The sequence below is a fragment of the Papio anubis genome, chromosome 15, assembly GCF_008728515.1.
Source record: "Papio anubis isolate 15944 chromosome 15, Panubis1.0, whole genome shotgun sequence".
NCBI classification, from domain to species: Eukaryota; Metazoa; Chordata; class Mammalia; order Primates; family Cercopithecidae; genus Papio; species Papio anubis.
In genome coordinates this window covers 55122124-55132087 of record NC_044990.1, presented here as the reverse complement: position 1 = coordinate 55132087, position 9964 = coordinate 55122124, and the positions used below count along the sequence as shown (strand labels likewise).

Here is a 9964-nt window from a genome sequence, read left to right as displayed (position 1 = left end):
TGATTTCTAGTAATATTGTTGGTTATCCTAGAGCCAGGCCTTTTTTATTTTCTTCAACAACTTGTTTGACTTACTGAGTCTAAAAATTCATTTTTCTGTTAAAGACCTTTGTCTCACTTATAGAATATGATAATGTTCATATGATCTCAATAAATCTGTCACATCAAATAATAATTTTTGTTTCAGGTTTGGATATTCTAGAATCAGCTGCCCTCAAGTCTTCATGTAGACTTACAACATTTTAAGAGTCAGCGCATTATTGAAATTATTATGTTGCTTTATTTGACATTTTCCATTTCTTCTCTTATTAAGTACATTTACTGGCCGGGCGCAGTGGCTCACACCTGTAATCCCAGCACTTTGGGAGGCCGAGACGGGTGGATCACGAGGTCAGGAGATGGAGACCATCCTGGCTAACACAGTGAAACCCCCTCTACTAAAAGTACAAAAAATTAGCCGGGCGTGGTGGCGGGCACCTGTGGTCCCAGCTACTCGGGAGACTGAAGCAAGCTCCGGGAGGCGGAGCTTGCAGTGAGCCGAGATCACGCCACTGCACTCCAGCCTGGGCGACAGAGTGAGACTCTGTCTCAAAAATAAAAATAAAAATAAAATAAATAAATAAATACATACATATATACATTTACTTTCATGGTATATTATACTATGTAACTTCTTAGTTCTAAATAGCTACAGCAACAACATCTTTTAGATTCACTACTTCTTCCTTCTTAAACTATTTCAGTTTTTTTTTCCTGCTTTTAGCAACTTAGACATAAAATTTAAACATATACCTTGGTGACTAGGAAACCATTTCTTGTGTGTATGAGTGGTTCCTTTCCACTGTTCCACATCCTTTTCTTTCGTTCTCATCCTTTACTTCAGCCTACACTCTTCCTCTGAATGAACACTAATTTATTTTGGAGTTGTCATTAATTGCTTTGCAACCAATTGCATCACCAAATGGCTACATAATTTGATATAACAATAGTCCAACACTCTGATATAATCTAGATAATACTGTGAAATTGAGAATATAGGTCAATATGTTGGAAAAAATTGAAGAATGAGTACTAGAAAAAAATTAAATTTCACATGCTCTAGTCACCTCATTTTTTATTTTCTTTTGTCAAATTGCCTCTTTCTCATCCCCTTCTCCACATATTGCTTCAATCATGGTATTTTTTTTAATGGTTCCTCTTTCGCATAGTTCTTTCTCCACTCACATAAATGCTTAGCCCAGCATTGGAATTTCTCCCCTGTGGGCCTTTCCTTTCATCAGGTTCCATCTTCATTCTTCTCAAGATGGATTACAAAAGGAGCTGATTTAAAATTCACTGTCTGGTCATGAATAAACACGATAAAGAGAGATGTTAATGTAAAATTATATTATAAAATGTTTGTTTAAAAAACTCATCATCTTGCTCCTTTGGGGCTTTCTCTACTAAATTCACTTCAGCAAATAATGACATTCATAAAAAATCTACCCAAGGGCCTTCACGAAACAAAAAGAGCCAAAATGCAGCATTTCATGGCATGAAAATAGCTCAGAAGTTAAGAGGTAAGATCACTGCCTTTTGTTGAATTTGGTTGTTTGGTTTTCCAGTACTTCCCTCGCATTCTTTGTGAGTACATACATACACATAAGCACGCAAATGCACACAACACACATACAGATTAGAATTGGGTTTATTTTAATTTCCTGATTGTTTTTGTTCATCTAAGTGCTGTTTAAAATAAGTGAGGTTAATGGCAGTTCCCTCCCCTCTCATTCTGTCCTCTTCTCCAGTCTTCATTTCCCGTGTGATAGGAACTTGTTGTTCTTCCCAGATAGTTCAGTTGCAATTGGGAGTTGCAATTTGAGTTGGTAGGTTCTCTCTGGGGCGCTGAGTAAAAGACAACTGTTTGCTATAATGGCCTACACAGCTGCAAGAAAATCACTGTTTATTGCATTTATAAAAAATAAAATTTGCTGCTTTCCTCTTAGCTTCCTTTGAACCTTCTCGAGAAAATGATTCTGAAGGGCAGAATCGCAGACCACTTAAGGGCTGGGGTCTGGAGTTGGATTTGGGTTTAAATCCTGACTCTACCATTTACTATGTGGTATTGAGTAAGTTACTTAACCTTTCTAAGACTCAGTTTCCTCATACATCAAATAGGTATTTATGAAGACAAAATAAACTCATGTATGAAACAACCCTTATCACAGAAAATATGAAATATAATTCTTAGTATTGTTGTCTTAATAATGCTAATTTGTATTTGTAAACCAATTTATTATTTTTAAGTAATTTTAAAATTTATTTTTACTTTATTCCTAGTAGATTTCCACCTTTGAAGGAGTCTTACAAAACCATTGCCTTTATCTACATTTAGCAGGTATTTTTTAAACATTATGATTGGAACAACATAGAATTGGGCTGTTTGGGCATTAATAAAAAAATACTAGAAGCATCCATTCATTCTCTTTGTGTGCTAAATGTCTGGCCCAAGATAAGCGTGAAGGCTGTGGAATTCAGTAAGGAAAGAAGACTTATTGGAGAGAGGAGTACATATTTAGAATTCTATGAAGTAGGCAATATTCTTCCTCATTGCACAAAATAGGTCAGGAGTCTGAAGACTTCCATTTTAGTCCCATCTCTGCACTAACTAGGTGTCTTAGCAATTAACCTTTTGGAATCTAGGCCTCTTCATTGATCAGATTAATTTTCCAAAAGAACAGCTTCAATCATGTTGTTCTATGACTTAAAAGCCTCTCCATTGCTCACTGAATTAAAGTCTAACCTCTGTGCGTGGCATTCAAAGTGCTGTAATAGTCAGGGTTTTCCAGAGAGACAGAACCTATATATATATATGAGAAGGGATTTACTAGGGGAATTGGCTCACATGGTTATGAAGGCTGAGAAGTACCACCAGAGGCCCTCTGCAAGCTGGAGAACTAGGGAGGTGGATAGTGTGGCTCAGCCCAAATTCAAAACCTCATAACCAGGGATGCTGATGGTAAAATTCTCAGTTTGAAGCTGAAGGCTTGAGTACCCAGGGTCACCTGTGTGAATCCTGGAGTCCGAAAGCCAGAGAACCTGGAGTTCTGATGCCCAAGGGTAGGAGAAGAACATCCTGGATCTGGAGGGCAGAGAAGAAATTTGCCCCTCCTCCACTTTTTTTGTTCTACCTGGACCCCTAACTAATCAGATGGTGCCCACCTACATTGAGGGGGGATCTTCCTCGCTCAGTTCACAGACTCACATGCCAATCTCCTTCAGAAACACCCTCACAGACACACTCAGAAGCAATGCTTTGCCAGCTAACTACGTATCCCTTAATTGGGTTAAGTTGATTCCTAAACTTGACCATTGCAGGTGCTCAGCCTCCTTTTCCAACCTCCTCTGCCATCCTCCTACTATGTGTACCCCACTCTCCATCAGAGTGCTGTCCTTGTTCCCTGAGCACTTCTGATGCTCCTCTGTCTCGGCCTCTCCCAGATGCCTTTCTCCATCTCTGCCATGCTCTCCTGCAGTGAACCCACTCTGCTGCCAAAGGTAGAGGTCTTCGCTTTATCTCATATTCCCTCAGCATCCCTTATCAATCACTTGCCACCAATCAATCATTTGCCACACATCAGTCAATCATTTGCCACCCAGACCTATTCATTTTCTCTCACTGAAATATTTTAATACATTTCCTTCATTCCCTCTGTATTGTTTACCTTAGGTTAGACCTCTTTCATATCTTGCCTCTATTATTACAGTAGCTTCCTGTGATGGTTAATTTTATGTGTCAGCTTGATTAAGCCATGGGATGCCCAGATATGTGGTTAAACATTATTTTTGGGTGTGTATGTGAGCATATTTCCAGAAGACATTAGCATTTGAATTGGTGGGTTGAATAAAACAGATGTCCCTCTGCAGTGTAGGTGGGCATCGTTTAATCCATTGAGATCTAAATAGGACCCAAAAGGGAGAAGGTTGAATACTCCCTCTCTGCCTGACTGCTTGAGGTAGGACATAGCTCTTCTGTCCTTGGACTGGAGTTTACCTACTGGCTTTCCTGGGACTCCAACTTGAAGATCATGGGACTTCAAACTTCCTAATGCTGTTTGCCTTGCTTGCCCCCTTTCAATCTGTCCCTTCATCCTTCTGGCAGGGTGATTTTTCTTCTTTTTTGTTTTTTTGAGACGGAGTCTAGCTCTGTCACCCAGACTGGAGTGCAGTGGCGCAATCTCAGCTCGCTGCAACATCTGCCTCCCAGATTCTAGTGATTCTCTTGCCTCAGCCTCTCCAGCAGCTGGGACTACAGGCACACACCACCAAAACTGGCTAATTTTTGTATTTTTGGTAGAGATGGAGTTTCGCCATGTTAGACAGGCTGGTCTTGAACTCCTGAACTCAAGTGATCTGCCCACCTTGGCCTCCCAAAGTACTGAAATCACAGGTGTGAGCCACCGTGTCTGGCCAGGGTAATTTTTCTAAAATGCAGTTACAATCATGTCACTCTCTTGCATACAACAATCCTTTGATGCTTTCCCATCAGTTTATACATAACAATCAAAATCTTTTCATAGTCCACGTTGTATTATAGTTATATGTGCTTTTGTTTTGTCTTTCCTCTGCTATTAAAAGCCACTGGACAGCAGGGACTAAGTGTTACTCAGCTTTGTATTCCCAAAGTACCTAGTAGAGTAGCTTGCATATAGTAGGTGTTCCTTAAATGCCTGTTACATGATTGTATCAAATGGAATTAATATTATCTCCTTTACCTTTCTAAAGGTAAATGCAATGACTAAATATGAAGAAGAGCATTGACAAGATGAAATGGACTCATCCTCAGCAATGTTATTTCACAAAGAAAACCTGAGTGATTCACATATTCATATGTCCATCTGAAAATGTCATTCTCTCAACAAGCTACTCAATGAAAACTCATCTTCATATAGTTAATGCTGGAGAGCTAATAAACTGTTGTAAATTTCAAAAATAGGGTCATAGGTTCCTATACAGAGTCTAAAGAAGGTGGAGGTGTGATGTAGTCTAGAGTTATCAATAGGGCAGCATGACTTGATGGGGCTTAAGACTTCTACACACAGCCAGCAAGCATTTAATGAGCATCCTTGAGGGGCTTAATGTTGCATACTATTACTCAAGGACTTTCTTTTTTTTTTTTTTTTTTAATTTATTTATTATTATACTGTAAGTTGTAGGGTACATGTGTGCATAACGTGCAGGTTTATTTACATATGTATGCCATTGCCTTGTTGGTGTGCTGCACCCCATCAACTCGTCATTTTACATCCAGGTATAACTCCCAATGCAATCCCTCCCCCTCCCCTCCCCATGATAGGCCCGATTGTGTGATGTTCCCTTCCGAGTCAAGTGATCTCATTGTTTCAGTTCCCACCTATGAGTGAGAACGTCTCGCGGTGTTTGGTTTTCTGTTCTTGTGATAGTTTGCTAAGAATGATGGATTCCATGCATCCATGTCCTACAAAGGGACACAAAACTCATCCTTTTTATGGCTGCATGAGTATTCCATGGTGTATATGTACCCATTTTGTAAATCCAATCTGTCACTGATATGGACATTTGGGTTGATTCCAAATCTTTGCTATTGTGAATAGTGCTGCAATAAACATACGTGTGCATGTGTCTTTAGAGAGCAGCATAATTTATAATCCTTTGGGTATATACCCAGTAATGGGATGGCTGGGTCATATGGTACATCTAGTTCTAGATCCTTACTCAAGGACTTTTTCTTATTTGCCAAGATTACTTGGTAAATCTACAAAGCCAAGTGGCCTATGGTCAGAGTTCAAATAGTTTCTAGTCAATTCTTCCCTTCCTCTCACAGTTGCAAGGCATGGAAAAGAGGAAATGAGATGAGATGGGATGGCTTTCATCCTGGCCTACTTCAAGCACTGTTTCACCATAAAAATGGAACTCTCCACTGCTCCTCTTAAACAGATAAAATATTTTCTTCTTAGAATTCAATGACTCATCCCACTTGGACATAACTACATTCTTTCTAGGGCGGAAATCTTGAATTCAAGTGCAGCTGGCCAAGTTGAAGAAAGAACTTCAAGGCAGTTCTGGGAAAGAACTTAAAGCCTTAGCCTTGATTATGAGAAAGAAGTTTTGCTCTTTGCAAAGGATTAGGAGCATAACTGTGCTGGTGAATAACACTCTCGGACTTGGCCAAAGAGTGCTTGGGTGGGATTTTGATTGCCATTATGTTTTTTGTTTTTTAAAAGCTAAGCATCTAAGTCTTCAAATTCTTGGATAAATTTAATTTTAATATTTAATTTTGGGCAATCAAAGCACAAAGAAGTAGAAACTGGAGTGAAAATGGGGTGGGTTAATAGATACTTAAAATAATAAAAGTGTCATTTTGCTAACTTCTTTTGTAGCTAAAATTGCAATTTTCAATGCTATATGTAATTGAAGATAGCCATCATCTGTGAGTGCTTATTATATGCCAGGAACTAAGCTAAGCACTTAACCTGCAAAATTTCATTCAATCCTTGCATAGACCCTATGTGATAGATGGACTACAATTGCCACACTGAATCAACATTTGCCTGATAGGCCAATGGGCATTTATTTAACAGTATTTAGGGATTAATGTGAAGCGGTGGCAAAAAAGGAAAGGTATAGCATTTAGAGGAATACATTATTTCACAGAATCTTAGTGAGGGAAGGGATGTTGAAGGACTAAGGCTGAGGCCAACTCTGTTGGGCAAGTAATCATCTCTTCTAGCTTTTATAAATTATGAAAATATATTTTGATTTCAGCTTTTCTGATCTGTTTCTATTGTCTCTTAAGTCCTTTAGAATCACTTCATACTATGCTGTCGTCCAGGTAAAAGGGAACTCAGAAAGAATGTAATTAGCCTCATTTTCTAGCCGAAAACCTTGTGCAGTGGACCTAGAGGCTCCCAAACACCTGCTAAGGTTTTAGGGCCCATGAGCTGCATTTCAGTAGGTAACCGAGGCATTCTTTTGTGTATATGTTGCCAAAATCCCTTAAGAGCACCTATAGATCTTGACAATTTTCAGTACAAATCCTTTTCAAGTGAAAAATAAACAAGTATTTAATACTTAAAAATCTTTCTTTCTGTTTCAGATAGAATTCCAGGTGTCTGCTTCTTCCCTCCCTCCAACAAAAACAAAACAAGGGACTTGCATCCATTTACAGTCTATGAAGTTTAATCTTCATGCTATCTTATAGGAGGAGTTCTTCTTGCTGTGTTTCTGATATTGGCAAGCGGTTCCATTTTCTGCATACTCTCTGGTGTCCCTTAATGCTATACCATAGTCATTGCAACTCTGAATTCAAGCCTATATTAGTTATTTTTAAATTGCTGTTGCTTACTAATTTTAGGTTCATTTTCAGTCCTACCCTTTTCCTACCAATCTACCATGCTGCCGCCATTACCTTTACAAAACACACCGCAAGTCTTATCTGTATTAAACCTCCTTAAAACTGGTGATAAGCCCTCACTCTTCCTTAAGGCCTACAGGATAAAATACCAACTCCTCAGTGCTGGGGTTTGGAGCAGAACTTAATTACTCACTTTTCTTCTTTTGCACATTGTGGATCAATTGTGAATTGGACACACAAGTCAGATGGGAATGAAAATGCAGTGCCCGATTCACTGCTGAGAATGCAGCACTGGGGCTAGGGCCAGAGGCAGGCTAAAAACGAGGCCATGGCAATCTTTCCCCTGAGTTTACCTAAGTTCAGGAAGAGCTGCCGGGGAGCAGTATCCCATTTTCTTTTGGTGCAGGTTTGGGGGTCTGGAGATTGCTTTAGAGGTTGAACAATCTATAACAAGCCTGTTTGCAGGGTTTCACGAGTCTCTAGAAATAACCTTTAGAATCTCAGAGGGAGGCCAGACTATTCGATATTCAGAAATTCAATGGGCTAGTCAATTAGACTGGGGATCTACCATGGCATGTTCTTTAAATCCAAGCTGGTTTTGGAGTTTCTGTCTCTGAATAATGTCTTTACCTTCTTGCCTCTTGGTCGCTGCACTTAGAACCATGGGCTGGCATAATGAGAGGGGCTGTCTCTTTAAAATGAGCCTGTCTTTTAAGGTGAGGAGTACACAGCCAGAAGTTTTTGGTAAGGGCCTAGGAAATTAGGATTCCCCCAGTGCTCCTGCTGTTCCTGCAGGAAATTGATCTCCTTTCAAAACAGAAAACCCATACTTTGTGTCTTCTCAAGGATTGCTGGAGGGAGAAATGATCTCTTTGGTGAGGCTACGTAGGCCCTTCCCTTTCTGCTGTAGAGGGACAGCTTGGTCTGAAGCTTCTAGCATAATAAAGGCTGCAAAATACGGTCAGCCCATTTTAACTGTCAAAAGATATCTGCAGACACACGGAAATGAATTAGTTGAGTCCCAGGAACAACAAGGAAAAACCTTCCCTGCTGCTTTGCTACCACTTAACAGGCACCACTAACATCCCAGTGTTGACTGCCCAGGGTCTCACCTGTTGTCAGGCTTTCTCTTCATTTTAATGCCTGTTAATTCCAGCACCCCACTTCCAGGTACCCATCTCTGCATTTGGCAGGATTGTTTTGGGTGCAAATGAGAGAAACTCAGCTCAAGCTAGATTATGGCTGGAAATACGAAAGTCTAAGGGGTATCTCTGGCATCAGGCTTGGCTGCATCTAGGGGTTTAAACTACATTATGAAGACTTTCTCTATTCATATCTTGGCTCTTCCCTCTGGTGGTCTGTAGCTTCAGAAAGTCTCTATTTTTATAACTCTTTCTGGTACCAGAGAAAGAAAGACCCTTCTTTTCCCAGAAATCTTATATCAAATATGATGAAGAAGGTCTGATTGGCACTCAATTTGGGGCTAATCTCCCTGATCACTTGCAGTGGCCAGAGGGATGAGTTACTCTGAACAGCCAGGTCTGAGACATATGTCATATGCTTATCTACCTCTGGAGCCTAGAGGCAAAGGTGGAAGGAGGTTGGGCTTTTCTGAAGGAAGAGAGTGGAGCAGACAAGAAACATATGTTCACTATACAGACTCTGTCACACTGTATTGTAATTGTGTGTTTATGTGTCTGATTTAGTTTCCACATCAGACTCAGAGCTGCTACATGGTGAAGATCACAATTTGTCAGACTCAGAAAGTCAGATGGACATGGCTAAGTCTGGATTTCGTTCCCTTCATAAAGGAAAAAAAGAGAATTTCCCAAGCACTGCAGCCATGTGGCCATGTGGCATCTCCCGTAACCACCAGAGCCAGCTGGGTCAACACCCTTTTGGTCACACTGAGAAAGGATGCTGGCACAGCCCCTAGCCTTCAGCGTTGCTGTTGTCTTGGAGGTCTGCAGAGAGGTGGCCCTGGCCAAGCCATCTGCTGAGCTTTTCAGTGCCCCACATGCTGCCAAATTTTCCCAGGCCGCAGGGGTTTCTGAATAGAGGATGGAGGATTCTCCATGACTCAGTGGTGCACACACTCAAGGGCACTGCTACCCAAATGGCCTATACTGCAAGTTCCTTTTTGTCATGTTCTTTAAAAAATAAATGTCTTATGCTGAGTTAATTTTAGCTTTACAGAACAGTTACAAAGAGAGTACAGATTTTCCATACACCCTTCACCCAGCTCCTCCTTATGTTAACATCTTATATAACCCCGGTGAATTTGTCAAAACAAATGAATTAATATTACTATTAACTAAACTGTAGGCTTCATTCAGATTTCTGTGGTTTTCTCACGAATCATTCTTTTTAATCTTCCAGAATACCACATTGTCTTTAACCAAGTTCATTTGGTTTACTCACAGAACTAATTCTCTGACCATCAAGATGCTGGTGTGGAAGGCTGATTGCCCTAAAGGTCTGCATTGATCATCCCTCTTTGTAAACATGCTGCTTGTAATGCAAAATATTAGCGCTTCCTATAAAAAGGTGGAGTCTATTTCCCCTCTCTGGAATGTGGGCTGGCCTGTAAATT

General features: G+C 40.2%; 1 long non-coding RNA gene across 1 annotated transcript; it reads left to right on the top strand.

Annotated features, from left to right (window-relative positions):
• Positions 1-564: 564 nt before the first annotated feature.
• Positions 565-5138, top strand: LOC110741710. Its single transcript, XR_004178750.1, has 3 exons — positions 565-1558; positions 2322-2376; positions 4764-5138. It is a non-coding gene; the product is annotated as an uncharacterized LOC110741710 (long non-coding RNA).
• Positions 5139-9964: the final 4826 nt, after the last annotated feature.